The 20,207-nt window shown below is 38.5% G+C and overlaps 1 protein-coding gene across 1 annotated transcript in view; it reads right to left on the bottom strand.

The window, feature by feature from the left end:
* Positions 1-20,207, bottom strand: part of LOC125011350 (cadherin-18-like) — a 113,602-nt gene that overhangs the window by 54,924 nt on the left and 38,471 nt on the right. The gene's annotated exons all lie outside the window — the stretch shown is intronic.

Below are 20,207 nucleotides of genomic sequence, written 5' to 3'. Positions count from 1 at the left end.
TAATGGACCAATGCAATGAGCCCTTTATGTGTGATGTCTTTGGGTTGTGTGTTTTTTCTGTCTTTGACCTTCAGCAATGCAGTCCTCAGAACAGTCCCCCAGGCACAGTGCTTTGGCTGCACGGAGCTTCCTGGTAGATGTAGTGGGTCAAATGTAGACACAATGTGAGAAATGGAAAGATCAACGCAGTGTTTTCACATTAAGCTAGTTTAGATGAACTGAGCTAATGTTCATATACAGTGTATTTAATTTCAGACGCAGCAAATCTACAACATCTAGGATCAATGATGTGCAATCAGTGTTGGGGTAACGAGTTACAAAGTAACGTGTTACTGTAACGATATTACTTTTGGGGGTAACAAAGTAAAGTAACGCATTACACTAAAAATATTGGTAACTACACTACTTTACTAGACTACAGGAACACACTTTCCTGCGTTACCCAAGCCATGCTCGCCTGTGTGTAGAGTTCTGTAAGTACGCTGTGTGCGTGCTTACAGACCGTGCGTGCCTGAGCACGTTGCTATAGAGATCGATTTGAGTCGAGTGACGTTGCTGGAGACGGAGACTGGGGGTTTCGGCCAGTGGCGATATTGTCATTACTTTCAGTTTATAGCTTGAAAGGACAAAAATATTCAAGTGAAATGCACTCTATGCCCAGGCGACAAGTTTCTTTCAACTGCTGCAAAGTCAGTGAGTACCAGCTTTGAGCATTTGTCAGCCCAGCATGGCAATATAAAACTTGTGGCGATAGATCGTGCTCGCCGTTCATCTGAAGGAGTTGATGAGCAGCCGACCCGGCCGTCACCTGCACCTGCACCTGCACACCTGCACAATATTAGTCATACTTTTATACCTGATCACTGTATAAATTAATTTTAGTGTAGGAGAACATTTTATTTCTCCCCTGACCCACCAGGAGGGGTCACTTTGTCAGACAGTCCATGATGGACAGGACTGTTGTTTGTTGTTTGTATGTCAAAAATATATTAAAAAATCTTATTAATGCGTGACTGTCTTGACAGTTTAAAATTCAGCTTGTACTTTGAAAAAGTTGCACGTTAAATGTGGCGACAATAATTCAAAAAAAAAACATGGCAACTGGCGGGCGACAAAAACTTAGAGGTAAAAGTAAAAGTATCACAAAGACAAAAGAACTCAGAAGAGAACTGAGACGAGAACGGAATTATATTATATTATATTATATTATATTATATTATATTATATTATATTATATTATATTATATTATATTATATTATACACACACACGCACACACACACACCTATATATATATGTTTCTTGTCATCAATGATAAGAGGTTGGAAATGTCACCTTTTTATCAACAGCATCAACAGCAGAAACATAGTTATCATGGACATCCATCCATGAATGCAGCTCCTGTTAGTTCCTCTTGATTACATTGAGAAAATCAAGAACTGCTCCTGTCACTGTGCATACTTCTGTTGTGCTATCTTGAAGAGAAACAAAGAGAGTCTGGTCCCAGATGTGAGTATGTATTTCAGTGAAAATGTAGCACTGAATGAATCATACATCAAACAGATATTAGCCTTCACCAGCTTGTCAGACAAAAAGCATCAGGCTGATGGTGTCATGTCTAGCTATGGTGCTGTGCTCGTCAAGAAACATGAGCACTAACAGAATCACACCAGGAGATAGCACACAGCCATACAAACATGTACACACACACACTGGGAAGGCGTCAAGGACACACAAACAGATGCACACATACATGCTTGCTGCAGCTCTCCTTAATTATGCCAGAAATTGTATCCACTAAACAGGGTGTTATTAGTCAAATGAAATCTAAAACACATACACGCACACGCAGTATTTGTGCAGGGTGCAGGGCAGTGCAGAGAGTCCTTCATATTGGCTGAAGCCCTTATTTTGATGTTTTGGACAGGACACTGTCCCTCACAGAGAATGATGACAACAAGCCAGTGATGAATTGATGAAGTGCTTGACTTCTTTGGTTATACAAGGACCAAATAAGGACTTACTGATGGTGAACAAATTGCTTTGATTTATAGATCTACATCTAACTGTCTAACGTACCTCAGCAATATAGTAAAAAACATTCAACAAGCAGCCTCAGTCATGAAGGGTTTTACCCTGTAGTTGTTATTTAATCCAGTTGCTTTCATTTTCGTAGCCTTCGTTCAAAGAGTTGTTTTCATTTTTTGAAGCAGTGTTCCCTCAGCCGTTTGTCATGAAGAGAGGAGTGCGGAAAGTCAAGATATAATTATATATTAAAGAGAAATTCAAGAATCAAATGAACTAAACAGTCTATTAGCACTTATCCTATATGATTCATGATATATAAGGGGGCTGAAATCTATCCTAGCTGTCATAAAGCAAAAGGCAGGGTCACCTTGGATACTGGTCACCGGTCTATCACAGGATAGACCGGTGACCGGCTAACAGTGTGTGTGTGTGACAGGCAACCATTCACACTCACACCTATGGCCAATTTAGAATCATCAAAGAACCTAACAGTTCTTTGGACAATGGGAGGAAGGTGGAGCACCCAAAGAAAGAAAACCCATGCAGACACAGAGAGAACATGCCAAGTTCACACAGTAATGCCCCAGTGAGTTTGAACCCAGATACCTTATTTCTGTGAGATGTCAGTGCTAATCACTGTCCGGCTGTGCTGTCTACAGTTAAGTCAGTATTAATAATAATAATAATAAAAAAAGTATTAATGCACATGAAGTGGCTATCAGTGTGCTCTGACATGATGACAATTCAGTTCATTTCAGTTTTGTTTATATAGCACAAATAGTTATCCAAATTGTCTCAAAACCCCCAGAGCAAACACCTAGGGTGGACCTGCTTGAGGCTAGCTGGGTAGAGACAGAAAAGAGAGGGAAGAGCAGAAAGCCGGTGGTTGACTTTCTACATGCATATGGACAAATCATACATGCAGCATATGAACATGATACAAACAAGAATACATGATACTAAGCGATGCATGACAAATGGAAAATTGATATGGATAAGTAAGTAAAAGAATAAATAAAAAGTGAAAAGTAAAATCACATGGTGAAATATGACTATGACTATTCTACTCAATTTTCAATTGAATTTTATTCATATAACGTCAATAATAATTGTCTCAAAATGCTTTACAAAATCTGGTCTGAAACGCCCAGAGCAAGTCTGACGGTGAATATATGAGGTATTATATGCAGGCTGCAGAATTATGAGTAACATTTAGTTAGGAATGGAAACAGAACATGCAGCTCTTTGCCAGAGACACTCACAAAGCATATGAATACATAGATAGTAATACAAAGGAGAGCAGAGAACAGGTGCTTTGTGCACGTCTCCTCTAAGACTGCTGGGAAATCCCCCAGCCGTCTTGACCTGGAGCCGAATAACAAATCAATTGAACAACACTTTAGATGCAATTAGTAACGTAACACATCATATATATATTTAATGCATACGGTATATGTAAAATTCACATCTGTGCACAATGACAGCTCAAGAAACCAATTTAGTCTATTTTTACAAGGAACTTTGTTTTTATTATTATTATTATTATTATTATTATTATTATTATTATTATTATTATTATTAACAGAATTGTGGTTAATTTCATGTATGTACAGTCTGGCAGGCCATTGAGTCAAAATATAACAGGCAGATATATCAGGGTCAGAGCGAAAAAACAATTAAAATCCAATAAAATCCCGGGGATTGCCGAGCCCTTGACCCGGGTCGTCGCGGGTCGATGTGAAAGGAGCCATATACACCCACCTAGGCCACAGCTCTTTGTTTTTTTTGTTTTTTTTTTTGAAAGCTGCCAACTTGTAGTGTTATTTCAGCAAGTTTCAGTTTTATAGTTACAGTTAGGGACCCTCCCTTGTAATTAAATACCCTCGTTACAGTACAGCAACCAAATTAAATGGTATCAAGTTAACTGGCAATGTGACTAAAAACAAAAATGGCCTGTGTAAAGGCTTTTTCAAATGAAAAAATCATCTTGTGAAATATTTGTGACCCGTTGACCTACAACTCAAGGAATCGGAATCAAGAATAATTTTGAACAGGAATCGAAATTGAAAATTGGAATCGGAATCGTTAAAATCCAAACGATGTCCAACCCTATTTACATCTAGCAGAAAAAGAGCAACATTGTCATCCCAATGAATAACCAAGACACAACAACTAATCACTTCATGACTGAAAGTCAGAAAGACTGAAAGTCAGAATGATAATAACTATATAAGACACAACATGGATCTGATTACCAATCCACACTGACACTCATAAAGTAAGCAAGAGCACTACAGAGAAGACACCAAGAGAGAAATGATTCACTGACTGCTGATATTTTGATTCTTTATCAGTCTAATGGTTCTGACTCATGTTCTGTGAGCAGTCCATTACAGAAATATGTCAATGATGATTTTTAAATTAAAGCCTTAAAACGAAGAAACACAAGTGGCAGCGCCTGGAAGAAAAAAACATATTCCTCCACACCAAGGGCTTTCAGAGTCCCTAACTCCCAAATCAAGAAATGTCTTTGTACACACCCCCAACTGTACCTGTCTGGGCTATAACTCATTCTTAGTCAAATTGATCATTGTTTTCAATATTGAAGATGGGTGCAGAACCTGCTGCTAATACAGCATACCTTTAATTTTCCTGATTAAATCAATTAGTATTTTGTGCTGCACTACATATCTCACGTTATTTTAGGTTTTCAGCATGCTATCCACATTACAGGTTTAGAAAATGTTTAGCTTCATAAAAACTCACTAAACTCAAATGCAAACTGCGCAATCTGTTTAAAATGCTTGGATTAGAAGGCTTAATACCATTTCCATTTGATCCCAAGCTCACATTCTCACCATGCACAGTAATAATCATAATCAGTCAAAGCAGATTTTGCACTCCCTGTTTTTTAGCAGCCGCACATCCGAGCAAACCTCCCTTTCAAATACACTAATAATGTACTGGATTCAGGTCTGGTGAGTCAGGAGGTCTACAGTCCCCTGAACTCACTGTTTTTGTCATAAAATTATCTCTGAGACCATTTTAGCTGACCTTATTATCATATTGTAAGCCCAGAAGAAGATAAATTCATGTTTTCTCTTTCAAGGATCATCCAAGTAACACAGCAACCCCTGACAATGAGGAGCCTTCATCAATTTCACTAGGCATCGATTTTTTTTGATGTATTTATCACTATGTCCCATCATTTAATATGAAATAATGTGATAAAATATATGCATTTGCATGCCCCATCAATCAGAATGAAATTTGTAGGATGTGTGTGTAAAGTGGTTCTGCTCACTGTGGAGAAAATCTGCCTGAAATATAAGGGAAGAAGACTGAAACACAAGACAACACTGAATGCATTCAGCATAAGATAAACAACTTGTTTTGATGGCAAAGTGGTTCTCTGTAAGGTCATCTAATTGGAAATGTTTTCTTTGCACCCAGATTAACAATAGGATGTTTGATAACTAATATGAAAAAGCATTTTTTTATGTTTTTATTTTTTGAAAAATGTGCCTGAAAGAGTGGCTACATGTCGCCAGTAGCTCTATGATGTTTACTTTTTTAGTTATTCCTATTCTGTTATTGTTTTTTTTTTGTCTGACTTGTTCTTGTTCTTCTGTGCCTTGAAGCAATCAACAAGGATTTTGGTCATTTTTGTCTTTTTGTGCTGTTTTTATTTTGTTGTTTTTTGGGGGAACTTTATTTTTTTAGCTGTGTCGTTGGCTGTGGAGTTCTGCGGAGTGGCCATTGTGTCCGTTGGTGTTTTCCTGAGATCAGCTGCTGACTGAGCTTCAGGAGAAGCGCTGGGGACGGCAGCCTGGAGTTGGAGATGGAGGAGCGGAGAAGGAGGTTCGGGTCAGTGGTGCCGTCTGTATTCACAGGGAACAAGAGGTCTGTGGCAACAGATGGATGGACTATGTGCGTTTGATGGGACCCAGAGGAAGTGTGTCATGAGAGTCCTGTGCTTCAGGACTCTATGGGTTGACACACGCAGTTGGCGTTTATCCCTCCCTCAGCGTCAAGGAAACACCATGTGACATGATCCATGCCGCAGTTGCTATGCAACTGGCCAAACAACCGCACCACCTTGGCCAACGTTTTGCCAATGTTTCTTTTGTACATTTGTTTATAATGCCAACTCAAATTTTTTGATTATTGGACATTGTTATTTGACCACTGAAAATGGAACAATACTGAACGGGACTTTCTGCTTTTTTTTTCCCTTTTGACACAATGAAAACTGTACCAACACTGTCAAATAAACATCTTAATCTCTAATAAACCAATGGATGAGATAACTTTAGAAATTATTAAATTCACTGTGAGAGGTTAAGGTCAATTTGTTAAACTTTCAGTCAAACCTTCTGTTTACTCTTTCTTTAAGTGTTTTTTGTTGTGCCATATGTTAAAAATTAAATAGATACAGCTTGAACAAAATAATTTCATTGTTTTGGATCCTGCAAAGCTTCTCCCCAGAAAGTCCCTGAAGCCAGAACCTTTCTGCTGTGAGGTAGCCATAAAGGTCATTGTCCAAATTGATCCCTCTCCACAACTCTTCACTCCGCCTGAGTGCCACTCTGTGGGAAGCCACACTCATAGCTGTGGAGGGCTCTCAGCAGTGAGACAGAGGGTATAAATAAACATCGGGAATAACTCTCCACAATGTCACCATGTATATGGACACAACATTTCAGCTCAACGGTAGAGCTGTATGGTGTACTGCAATGAAGACTATTAGGAGCTACTATCATACAAATCATGTATAATATACAACAAAGCTGATGACAGCCCTTGCAACTAAACGAACTATTCTTCAGCGGAAGAATATCTGATCTAATTTCTACATACAAACTGGTTAGACTACCTAGACTACGCATTTACAAAGAGCGGAAGGCTACCAGAGCTAGTTTGGTTCTGGGTTGTATCTAATGCCACTCAGCTGCCTGAAGAAACCAGACAGGATGAGTACAAAGAACGAAAAACAATATATCAGTATTTATGCAACCTTGCATTTACCTGTTCACCTGTTGGTTCTGGCTGCAAATGGGTGAGGTCCAGGATGGATGGGATATTGTCTTTGACAAACCTGAGATTCAGTGTTTTATCCAGTGATCATCATCATTTCAACAAGACATTTCTGATATTTTAGGTACAAGGACAATGGTTGCTGTCTTGAAGCAGGTGGAAACACTCTCCTATGCAGTGATATGACTGTCTAACTGCCACACAACCAGGCTGTTATCAGGCCCAGCAGCTTTCCTCTTAGTCACTCTCTGCAGAATTCTTCTCACGGTTCCTGCGGTTGCTGATAATGGCAGGTCCTCCGAAGGCAATGTAGACAGCTGAGTCTTTGTTGGGAAAATTAAAGGATGAGTGAGTGAGTATGAGTTTTGCTCATCTTGCTTTGTGGCTCTGCACACAGTGGGGGCACCCCTGTTATTGTTGCCAGTAAGCCACATGCCATATGTCCTTGGTGTAAAGTTATTTTTCTTTCTCTCTTGATGACAGCGTTCAGTCTTGCTGAGGAGGCGTTTGCTCCCTTGTGCCCTGACAGAAATGCAGCTTTTATGGCTCCCACTTCTTCATTCATCCAGGAGTTCTTGGGGAATGCTTTATTGTGTGATCACCACATCATCAACCCACTGTATGTATGATGTTGCATACTCCTCAAGATATTATCTGCTTCTCTCTAGTGGCAGTATCTCTGAAAGCGCCAGTATGTGCACTAGGAATTACTGTAGGTAATCCATCAGCAGAGGGTGCGTTGGCAGAAGCAGGGAAATGTTGTCTGTTAGATCAAACAAGGACAGGGGAACGCTTTGTGACACCAGGAATGTCAGTCTGAGCATTGTTCAGTGCATTTCTTCTTCTGGTGAATGAGGTGAATAAGGTGGTGGTATTTAGGTAATCAGATCTAAAATAAGAATAGCATCTGGTCCCATCTGTAAACCTGTATCTGGAGTAACAAACCCAATGTTGAATTCTGTGGTCAAATAACAGACCCATCCACCAGATCTGTGAACGGAAGAATTTATTTGATCCCAGTGACATGATCCAGTGTCAAATGCAGCACAGAGATTGAGCCTGTTTTCTAAGGCAGTCAACGTCCACCATCCTGTTGTGCAGCATGGCACTATCTAACAGTATGTGAGTGGCAACATTCATGCTGCACGCTATCAGCTCACATTCTATAGTTTGGGAAGTGAAAATCTGATGCTGATATGATTGTTAATTTGGTTTCAGTATTATCCAATATCTACAACTGTATACCCTATTAACATATTACCTGAGAAATGTCAATTTTATTCAGTGTTTATGCCATAGTATGTCAAGTATGTCATTAAAGCAGTAAGTGGGATTGTTTAAGAGAGGTCAGTTGAGTCTATTAGTAAATTAAAGGTTCATCTACATCATTGTTAAATAGGATCTATTATGATTTTCCTGCTTTTCAGACTTATACATATGTTGGATACTTGTTCTAGAGGACGTGGTTGTGTAATATCATGGGGTATGCATGTGCTGAAGTAATAGCCTGGGGCAGTTTCGGCCGCTTTTCAAAAGTCTCATTTCACAGAGAAGCGCCATATATGGCAGCTCACCTGACTCTGGTCTCAGTGCCCAGTGGTGTTGCCGCCCACCCCACTCTGCAGACTACAGAGCTATTGCTCAGTACGGTGTTGTTGTTGAAATGGCTAACAGAAAGTATTTTGGGTTTTTTGGGGGGGTGTAAACACTTCTTCTTCGTATGATGATGAGATGTGGTGGAATTTAACGTTTACCCAGCAGAGACATGCAAGACTTATGGTTGTATCAATGACAGTAGGGCACAGTAGGGAGGAGAAGGTGTGTGTGCGGGGGGGATTCTTTCAGGGGAAGCAGGAAAGAGGCAGAATAGAGGAGTACCCAGACAACTCATATGTAATAATTATAAACTCATAAATTCTAATATAAAAAAGTTACAACAATACATTCAGGACCTTTCTTCACCTTGATAAACATTTATAATGTACCCTATATCCAAAATGTATAACTTTCATGCCTAAGCTGAATGTTAAAAAATATGACCTTTAAAAAAAAAAAGATTGTCCTGAAAGAGTGGCTGAATGTGGCCAGTAGCTCCATGATGTAACCTTTTTAGATTATTCTTAGTGTGTTAATGGTTGTTTTTTTCTGTGCCTTAAACCAATCGAAATGGTTTTTGGTCGTACTGGTTTTTTGTGCTGTTTTCATTTTGTTTGTCTTCCTGGACTTTTTGTTTTTGGCTGTCATTGACTGGGTTCGGCCGAGCAGCTGTTGTGTCCGGTGCTGTGTTCCAGAGATCAGCTGCTAGCGCTGTTTGTGTCCTCTGAGCTGACCAGAGTGAGGCCTGAGATTTGCTGAACTTCAGAAGAAACGCTGGGGATGCCAGGCTGGAGGTGGAGGTGCAGAAGTGGACAAGGAGGTGAGGTCTTTGACAGCAGGATCGATTGACTGTGTGCGCTTGATGGGACCCAGAGGGAGTCATGAGAAGTGCTTTGGAGGAATGGTTCATAGGACCATAGTACGTCTCTGCCCGGCTTCAGACTCTATGGGCACACACACACTCCGTTGGTTCCGTTTGAGTTTACATTCCTCCCTCAGCAACAAGGAAACACCATACCGCTGTTGCTATGCAACTGGCCAAACAACCACATCAGCGCTGTTTTGTCAATTATTTACATACATTTGTTCATAATACTACTTCTGTAATTATTTGATTACACTATTTGCTAGATAATACTTTAATTTAATCTCATTTTATTTTATCTTTTTTGTGGTTTTTATGAGTGTTTACTTTTATGTGCAATGAAGCTACTGTGACAAAGTAATTTCCCTCGTGGATCATTAAAGTCTGTCTAAGTCTGTCTAAACTAATTGTATACATGTCTAAGTCTAAGTCTAAAAGACTTAGACTTAGACATGTATACAATTAGTTTATTAAGGGGGATTAATCATTTATACTGTCATCTTCCATTTTTAGTAAGATAAAATAAATCAATTGGATGATCAGCTACTATTACAAACATACAGTATATTTCGACAAAAAGTTCTATTCAATATTTAATAGACCAAATTTAATTGCCTTCTTATTTTTGTCATTGTTTCATTTGTTTTTCTCTTCTCTTTAGGTGCTTATCAAAAATAACTCATCGAGAGATCATTTTTGATGTATAATTTAGGTTGTCTGACATCGGCCCCAGAGACACTCAGGGTGACATATGATCACTGGACTCTATAACTTCAGATTTTCTTGAAGTTACAATAAAGTACTGGTGGCTATGAGTAAAGGCGGAGACTGACACATGAGGAATGATAGGAGTGCTAGTATTGGGCAATAGCCCCAAATGAAAATATATCACAGAGCAGCAATATCCACAAGAGCATAGAGTGAAACGCCACAGTTGTTCAACATAATCAAGAAACTCATGTTTTTTATTGTGACCATGATGAAAATTTGATGTCAATGTAATCTACAAACCTCAACCTCTGTCTTTAACCCAAAGAATCACATCATCAGATTAAAGTAAGATTTTGTTTTTTTTACATATAATTTAAAATAACACATAAAAGTGTTTTTAACATCCTGGACTTCAGTGGTCATACATTAGTTGTACTGAATAAATTAGTTGTTAACTTTGCGACTCTTGCCACTACAAGGCAGTGTGAGACAGCATAGTGGTTTTACCACACAATTTTTATATATTTACATTACAGTGGTGCAAATGTACATAATCCAACATCTGTAAGTGAAAGTGTTTATGTAGTTGTGTATTTATTGATCTAATAAGGATGGTTGGATGGGCTATGTTTCTTGCCACTTACAGTGTTTTTCATGTAATTTGGTCTACATGACACCTAATTAACTCTCTCACTTATCATGAATAAACCAATTATTAGGACATTCTTGCCCCTTGACTGAGCAATTACAGCTAGCTTTGAGTACGGAGTGAAAAACTGATGACCACCGCTGCAGTATTTAGAGTGTAACAAGCCGGCTATTCAAAAGGAAAAGCAGGAAGGATAAAGTACCCGGTTTAACATGGCACTGAGTGATGTTCAAGGGTTAGGTTATATTGTTTTCAGGATATTCAGGGCAGAATAGTAATAATACTGAGATGGAGCAGGTGATGATATGGATATGTGCGGTATGTGGAAGTTTAATCTATTGCATTATGATATTCCACATGTTTCTTAACAGTTTGCAAATTTACATCATGCAAATGTGAGCTTCAACAGAAGAAGGTTCTTTGAAATATTACAGAACAATGGGTGAAAAAAGGCTCTTTTTCTGATAATGTAGGCTAAACAGAGAAGAAATATAATTTCCTGTTATTATTGTTGTTACTATTGTTATTTATGAATACAGCATGATATCCTAGGGTGTTTCAATTTAAAGGTCAGCACTTATCAGTCTGTTTAATCTACTGCTATGGCTGCCTGCCTCTAGCCTCAGTCTGTGGGAAAGGATTTATGAAGCAATCACACAGAAACTGTAGACCCTGTCTTATTGCCTCTTATTGCCCCTCAAAGGCTCAAATATGTTGGTCTTACCTCTGGCTACTGCATATGAAGTAATGATATCAAGTCATTTCTGTGAAAATAGAGAAAACATATCATGGCGTAAAACTTTGTTATCAGGGAGACCTGTCTGGATGTGAGGATCCCAAAGAAGAAATAAGAAACTAGTTTCAGTCTAAAGACTTTTACAATAAATGTCCCCAGAGAAGCATGGCATGTGACTGACAGAAGTAACAAGACCAAATGGATTCACAGCTACCTGGCAATTTCCTTTTGCCAGTGACACACTGGCAGTTCTGAATCTGGAGTCGGACGGGGAAGGAGAGAAAGTGAAAGGGACGCAGAGTAAGTAAGTGTGAAAGAGAGGACCAAGAGTGATGAGGCTGTACTGCAGAAAGGTGTGGAGGACAGCAGAGTGTCAGGATTTAGAAGCAAACTGTCTCACATTCACTGCCCTTAAGAAATCTATAGACACAACTTTCCTGCAGGTCTTTTTATTTTATTTTCATCTCTGCTGCCCTGTTCTCCATCCACCTCTTGCCTCACTGAATCTGGTCTCCTTTCATCATCCATTCTCCTCTCTTTGCCTTACATCATCTTGAGCCTTCACTTCTTTTTTTGTGCTTTGCCTTTCATCTTCTCTCTGGTGCTTTTATCTCCTCTACTTTTTTTCAATCATCCTCTCTTCCCAATCTCCCCAAAAGTTCCATCTTCTCACTGTGTTCACTTCATTTCTCACAATTTCACCCATTTCTTGCTTTGCTCAGCCTCTTGTAGCACACCTTCACAAAATTTGTCACACTTTACAAAACGTACTAGAAGGGGCAGTGATGCGGGACATGGCTAACCGCAATTTTTGCTTCTGTATTAATTGACTCAGAGGCTTGCACGTTAATACAGACCATACGCAGACCCTGCACAAACCTCACTCTGTAGCTCTCGGGCACCTCCCCAGATATGTAAGAGACAAGAGCTTGGCAGTAGCGTGTTTCTGCTTCAGTACTTCGGAGGTTTGGAGTACATTTAAATGACTAGTTTTCAAAATTTGGTGAAAGTCAGTAATCATTGTTGAAAGTGAAGCAGGAAGTAGAAACAAAATTTAACCCAACTGAAAAAAGACACTGCGCAGTCTAGTGTTGGGTGGTGTTGTTACACAATGAACCAGACTACTGAGGGCACAACTATAAATGTCCCACACTGCCATAAATTTGCCTTAAGCCTATGAGGTGTAAATAGTCTTGCTCTTATATAGCGCTTTTCTACCTAATCAAAGGTACTCAGGCAGCTGTGTGTCCACACCTGGCATTTAAATGTGTCTCCATATATGTCTCCAGGCAGTACTCGTGATCTGATTTCAGTTTCAAGTTAACGCTGAAATAATGGATCGGAAACACTGTATTAGTACCACAAACAAGTCTTTTTATGTATGCATTATGACTGGGGATATTTATTTTGGAACAAGCTGTTAAGTTTCTCTCTGTCTAAAAGCACAACAGTCAGTAAGTCATTATTTACCTGCTGTGATGTTAGTTATTTTAGAGACAATTTATTCAAGAACAAAACTCACACTAAAACTGGAACCCTGGAAATGTCCATAGGTATGATCATTTCAGAGCTAATAAAAATAATAATAAAGATAGAGTCATTCCCTGTTATTAAGGAAATATGTAACAACTCCTACATCAACAATGGGTTTCTAATGACAGATTCATAGACAACATAATTTTATTTTTTCCTTTTCAGGAGATTATTTATAATAGCAGATGTGTGTTTTTATTGGATGAATGAGGCAAAATACCACATTGAGTGTGATCCTGAAAGTGCAAATGCATCACAGACCATCTTCAAATGTGAGATCGTTTCACTCTTACAATTTGGTCTGTGATAATTACATAATCCTAAAACAAAATAATCCTCTATTTATCCCACAGTGGGGAAAGTAATAAGAGATATTTACATTTATCCAAAACCAGTCTTTCGCCAACCTTGAACAAAGTCTTACTTACAGTTATGCACTTTGTTTGGGTGAGGGCTCTGGTGTTATGGCCTTACACTATACCAAATGGAAATCATAAACTCTCACTGAGTTTCCAGACGCTGAGTTTCAAAACTACGCATATTTTAACTTGCTGTGGATGTAATTTCCTCTTTCCTCCAGCTAACTCCCCACTTTTCCTAGCTGTTTCTCCACCTGTGCTTTTCGACTGCCCCCTTCCTCTTAGAAGAACAGGTCTTTCCATCAGTCAATGTCAGTGCTCGCTATATGAGTTTCTGGGCACCTGTGTGTTTGTGCACATATTTTCAAAGAGGTTGCTGGGCCTGCGCTTCAGCCTCAAAGCAATCAATGGAAAGTGAGGTGTCATCTATGTGAGGAAAGCCATATTTTACCTGTCACAGTCCCGTACAAAACAATGACTCATTGTGTCCCCAGCAGCTCCAAATGTGCCTCCATCCCAGTCCTACTTGATTTGTGCTTTTTTGCACGTTAAGCACATCTATTTCCACTTTCAATGTGCCAGCCACATAACATAACACTCACACATTTACACAGACACACACACGCATTGACTCCCTGGGGGTCTCAGACCCAGCTCAAGTCCCCACCTTCACAAAGAGCGCCGTGTCAATGTCACGCAATGTTACTGTCAGAGCAGATTAGATCAGCCCCATTGAATTCATGCATCCCAACTGGCCGCTACAAAGTCTGACAACTGGCCACTGACCATGTCGTTACGTAGGCAAACACACAATCACATAGAAATTAAGCAAATTAGCAGCAGAGTGACAATAATCCTAGCTCCCGGCCCGTCTTCTGTCTGGACACTGTGAATATCACAACCTCTGTAGACTAATCCTTCAAATAGCCTGGCAAAATCAGAGTAAGGTATCATGTGCTATTGTTAAAGTTCCTGCGTTTAAAGAGGACATGAAACACGATAATTTAAGGAAGGTTTCTTATACTAAAAAGATTATTTAAGTTTTAACACTGATGATGAAAGGAATTTCAAAATCCTGCCATTTAGGTTTCACTGTTAAAACACAGGGCGCCGCCATTGTTGTTGTGTCGCTGGATGTGATGTCATTGGACTGGTTGGCTCTACATAAAGCAACTACACACAGATTGAAAATGACAGGAATTTGCATTCTGCACTGTTGAATCTTAAGAAGGTTCTAAGTAGAGTTTCAAAATGCAAAAAGAAAAATGGGAGCAACATTTTGAAAACATTGAAAACAACAATTAAATGTAAAAGGCTGTTCATCAGCCTGCTCTTAGAGGATCTGCTCTTAGAGGAGGCTCGTTAGCAAAGGACACATCACTAATAACCAAAGGCTTCACACCCTACCTCCTGCATGCTAATGCAGGTAAGCTCATAAAGAGATGAACAAAAACTTCAAGCAAGTTCAGTAAGTAAGTAATAAGTAAGATCAATAAGGAAGGTCTGGAACTTAATGTTCTTTGTATTGCTCTAAGGTGAATATGTTCTGTTGCTGCTGATGTATTCTCTTTGTCACTTCCAATTCCTCACACTGCATTGTCATGTCTTTCAAATAGACTAATACTCCTAATTTCATCATCATAACTTCTTTGAGTTAGTCATCATTCTTTAAGTTCATTGCAATTCTGTGTATAAAGGTAAGTTTTGAGGCATAATTTAGGTTCCTTGTGTAAAGAGCTGTCCAGCAGCTGGGTTTTGAAAGGGTTGTTTCCTTCTGTGAAGAGGTGTGGAGTGACGACGATGCAAAGGGATTTACCTTCCGGAGTATAAGAAGAATCATGCTTGTTATGGTCAAATCCTGCCTTGTCCCACTGCAGGACTCTTTTGGAATATCAGGGATTGTTCTTAAATGATTGTTCTTAAATGTTGCATTTAGAAAAATATGCATGTTTCTCTGTAAGAACTTAAAGATATGCAAAAGGTTTATCCTCATACTAACATACCAAAGAAAAACCTTATACTCTGAAGCTTTGCTGCCTCTGGAACTGTGGAACCACTAGGGAAAGTTGGGAAGGTCCATGTAAATTAAACATGCACATGTGAACACCGTTTAATGAGAGGATGAAGCAGAAGTATCCTTCCTAACATTAGTCAAAGAGGTAGTTGACAATGAAACTATCTCTAATCTGCCTGCCTCCCTGACCTAGCTGGACTGTGTATCTGTCTCTGACCCTCTTGCTTGCCGCTACTTGAAGGGTTGTTTTGGTAACTTTCTATGAAGGTTGTATTTATAATGCCCTATGAATGCACTCATAATATTTTATAAGGTGTCTATAAGCATTATAATGGTCATTATTACCATCTATACATATTCACAAGTCGTCATAACCAACTTCATGATGCATTATGACAACTGGTTATGAATGATTATAATCTGAATAGTGCATTATAAATATGTCAATATCTGCCTAGTCACTTGTTCATTTTATGATGCATCATAACTACTTTCCTTTGCTAAATGTGTATAGTGATGCATAATGAGTTTTGACTTCGCCTATAGTGCTTTATATCTGTAGTTATAAGTATATATAATAAAGTTATAATAATGTATATATCTCCCTACAGCACACAGTTATAAACAGCTATGCAATATCATAAGTGCTATTTGTCAGCGCTAAGTAAAGTGACAAGAATGTGACACTATTATTAACAGATATAAGTTACTATGAGTAATTAAAAGGTGCAATGAACTAAGTCCTGAGTCTGGCATCTTTACCCCATATGCACAATGTTAATGTCATAGGTGTTATTTGTCAACTTTAGGTAAATTAGTGCAAATTAGGTGTTGTGGATATAAGACTATTATAAACAAATATGAGGCACAATGAAATGAGAGCCTGGACAGTAAAGACAAAAGGAATGCATTTAGTTCACTTTATTTTCATTTCAACCAACACACACAATCAGAATGATTATCAATGTTCTGAGCACATTACACAAACACATGAAACACATGAAACAGGCCACAAAAGTGGCACGGCGTGGTCCTAGAGATGTCGCTCTTAAAAGTGCCTTTGGGTTGGTGAGGTAATTCAGGGTCAGAGGTCAGGAGATGGTTTGACAGCAACTACAAGAAGAACAGAGGCAAATCTTTAGTGCTCTAGCTGGGTTTGTTTTTATGCAGAAGGGTTTGATTGAAAACACATAAGCAGATCACATGTTTTTGTTTAAAGCAGCCTAATAAGCCATTATGTTACCGCATATCATGCAGGCAGCGCAGATTACCCGTAGGTGGCTTAAGCTAGCTACACGAAAGTTACCAGACACGGCTAGCTTTAATTCACAAATTAGATCGTTTTCATCGTTTAATGATTGAAACCATTCGAAATCATTGCTTTAATATGTAAATAATGTGCTTCAAAGTAAGGCAAAGTAAAGTTTTAGCTCACAAAACACTAGCAGGACAGAGAGACAACCTACCTGTCCCGGAGAAAGGAAAGAAAAGCCGCTTTACGATTAGTACATACAGTCAATGCTTTACGACAGTGGGTGGAGCTGGGGAGGGAGGTGGGTGGGTGGGGTCAGAGGTCAGGGGTCATGGACTAAGGAATGACATTTATACAATAATAATAATATAAATAAAAACGATATTAAAATAATATCTGACGGCATTCAATAAAGGCGGACATTTCTAGCGATCCTGTATAAGAGACCGATATAACAAATAACCATTCATTTTTTTTCGAATCTCAAAGTGCCGAATCCTGCAGCAAAATTGACGTTACATTAAAAACCGAAATAAGACCATTACAAATCTAGTCTAAATGAAATAAAATCAAACCTCTTTATTGCGCAGTGTCACATTGACAGTCGTCCTCATAGCACGAAATAACTTCCAATTGAAATACATCAGTTTGAAATTCGTTTCGAGCGGCATGAAAATTTGAGAAAAATCGGGAGGCACCAAACAATAGATTAATTTTCGTGACAGTTTCACATCCACCGTGACACCGCTTCTTTATACAGGATCGCTAGAAATGTCCGCATTTATTGAATGCCGTCAGATATTATTTTAATATCGTTTATATTTATATTATTATTATTGTAGAAATGTCATTCTTTAGTCCAAGACCCCTGACCTCTGACCCCACCCACCTCCCTCCCCAGCTCCACCCACTGTCGTAAAGCATTGACTGTATCGGAAAGCGCTCTTTCTTCGCTGAGTCCTCTCCAGGACAGGTAGGTTGTCTCTCTGTCCTGCTAGTGTTTTGTGAGCTAATACTTTACTTTGCCTTACTTTGAAGCACATCGTTTACATATTAAAGCAATGATTTCGAATGGTTTCAATCATTAAACGATGAAAACGATCTAATTTGTGAATTAAAACTAGCCGTGTCTGGTAACTTTCGTGTAGCTAGCTTAAGTCACCTACGGGTAATCTGCGCTGCCTGCATGATATGCGGTAACATAATGGCTTATTAGGCTGCTTTAAACAAAAACATGTGATCTGCTTATGTGTTTTCAATCAAACCCTTCTGCATAAAAACAAACCCAGCTAGAGCACTAAAGATTTGCCTGTGTTCTTCTTGTAGTTGCTGTCCAACCATCTCCTGACCTCTGACCCTGAATCACCTCACCAACCCAAAGGCACTTTTAAGAGCCACATCTCTAGGACCACGCCGTGCCACTTTGGTGGCCTGTTTCATGTGTTTGTGTAATGTGCTCAGAAAATTGATAATCATTCTGATTATGTGTGTTGGTTGAAATGAAAATAAAGTGAAATAAATACATTCCTTTTGTCTTTACTGTCCAGGCTCTCATTTCATTGTGCCTCATATTTGTTTATAATAGTCTTAAATCCACAACACCTCATTTGCACTAATTTCCTAAAGCTGACAAATAACACCTATGATATTAATATTGCGCATATGGGGTAAAGATGCCAGACTCAGGACTTAGTTCATTGCACCTTTTAATTACTCATAGTAACTTATATCTGTTAATAATAGTGTCATATTCTTGTCACTTAGCGCTGACAAATAGCACTTATGATATTGCATAGCTGTTTATAACTGTGTGCTGTAGGGAGATGTATACATTATTATAACTTTATTACATATACTTATAACTACAGATATAAAGCACTATAGGCAAAGTCAAAACTCATGCATCACTATACACATTTAGCAAAGGAAAGTAGTTATGATGCATTATAAAATGAACAAGTGAGTAGGCAGATATTGACATATTTATGATGCACTATTCAGATTAAAATTACAATCATTCATAACCAGTTGTCATAATGCATCATGAAGTTGGTTATAACGACTTGTGAATATGTATAGATGGTAATAATGACCATTATAATGCTTTATAGACACCTTATAAAACATTATGAGTGCATTCATAGGACATTATAAATACAACCTTCATAGAAAGTGTTACCGTTGTGTTCAAGACCAGCCCTCTGGGGGGTTTAGTAACTCTGGGACCATAATTAATGGAGAACAATTAATTGAAACTATTTACTAATTAAAAACTGAATCTAAATATTAATTAGGTGAACATGCTGGGCATTATGAATGCAGGTATAATTCCTAAATAAATAATGAAAGGCGAGTATCATCCAAACCACAATATAAAAACTATTTTCTAAATCATGTCTGAAAACTCAGTTTGAACCACAAATTGATCTTTCAGCAGAATAATGTTCCTGAGCACAATAATAAATTCACCAAGGAATGGCTTGAAAAGAAGAACAGGAGGCTTATGCAATAAAAGAAAACACAAACAAACCCAAAAACAAACAAAACAAAACAAAACAAAAATCCCAGACCAGAATCCACCAGAAATGTTGTAGGGAGGGGAAATGGGAACAAGCAGACCAAGCAAGACAATCCTCAGATATTAATTAAAATATTCATCATGCAAGACAGCTGGCAGACTATTATACAAAATCTCCAGAAGATGTTGCTGCCTTTTAAGGGGGTTATACTAGTTTCAGAGGCCAAAAGTGAACTTACATTTTTAACAAAACATTATTACATCTATTGATTATTTTCTTTAATAAATTGTTCAAAGTGCTATATTTTTCTGGTAGTATTTACTTGTTCCAACGTCAAATAAAATAATAAAAATGTATTTGGAGTGGAGGAACTAACTCATTTCATTGTATGGAATGGTGTCCATATTTCAAATTTATCCTACACAGAGAACAGCTGTGGGTCCACAGCAACCGAGCTTCAGACAGTAAATCCTTAAAAATAAGACCTGAGATGTGCTTATTACAAAAGAAAAAGGGAGAAGACCGATAAAAGACTTGATTCAAACATTTGCAATGTGCTATGATTGGTCTTTGGACTTTCTGTTCCATTATGCTGTTCCTCATATGTTCTTGTCTGGTTTAGAGGTTTGAGGACTTAACATTGTATTTATAACTGTGAATTTATTTCTCGTTGCCGGCTGACAATTGATTCCACCGCCAAGGAGTTATTTCTGTATAAGTGAAAATCATGCAACATCAGGATATGTAAGCATATTGAGACAAATGTCAGTGTTGTTTCTGTTTAAAAGCCAGTATGTTGGCAACAACCCTGACAACTGCTGGCATGGAGTTTCGTTTCTTGCCAGAGAAAGCAGTGGATGAGAAAAGATGGTCATTTGGAAGGATAAGACCTTATATCTGAGCACCACA

The sequence above is a fragment of the Mugil cephalus genome, chromosome 7 (genome assembly GCF_022458985.1).
Source record: "Mugil cephalus isolate CIBA_MC_2020 chromosome 7, CIBA_Mcephalus_1.1, whole genome shotgun sequence".
Taxonomy (NCBI): Eukaryota; Metazoa; Chordata; class Actinopteri; order Mugiliformes; family Mugilidae; genus Mugil; species Mugil cephalus.
Note: the sequence above shows the minus strand (reverse complement) of the source record. Positions and strands in the feature narration are given on the sequence as shown.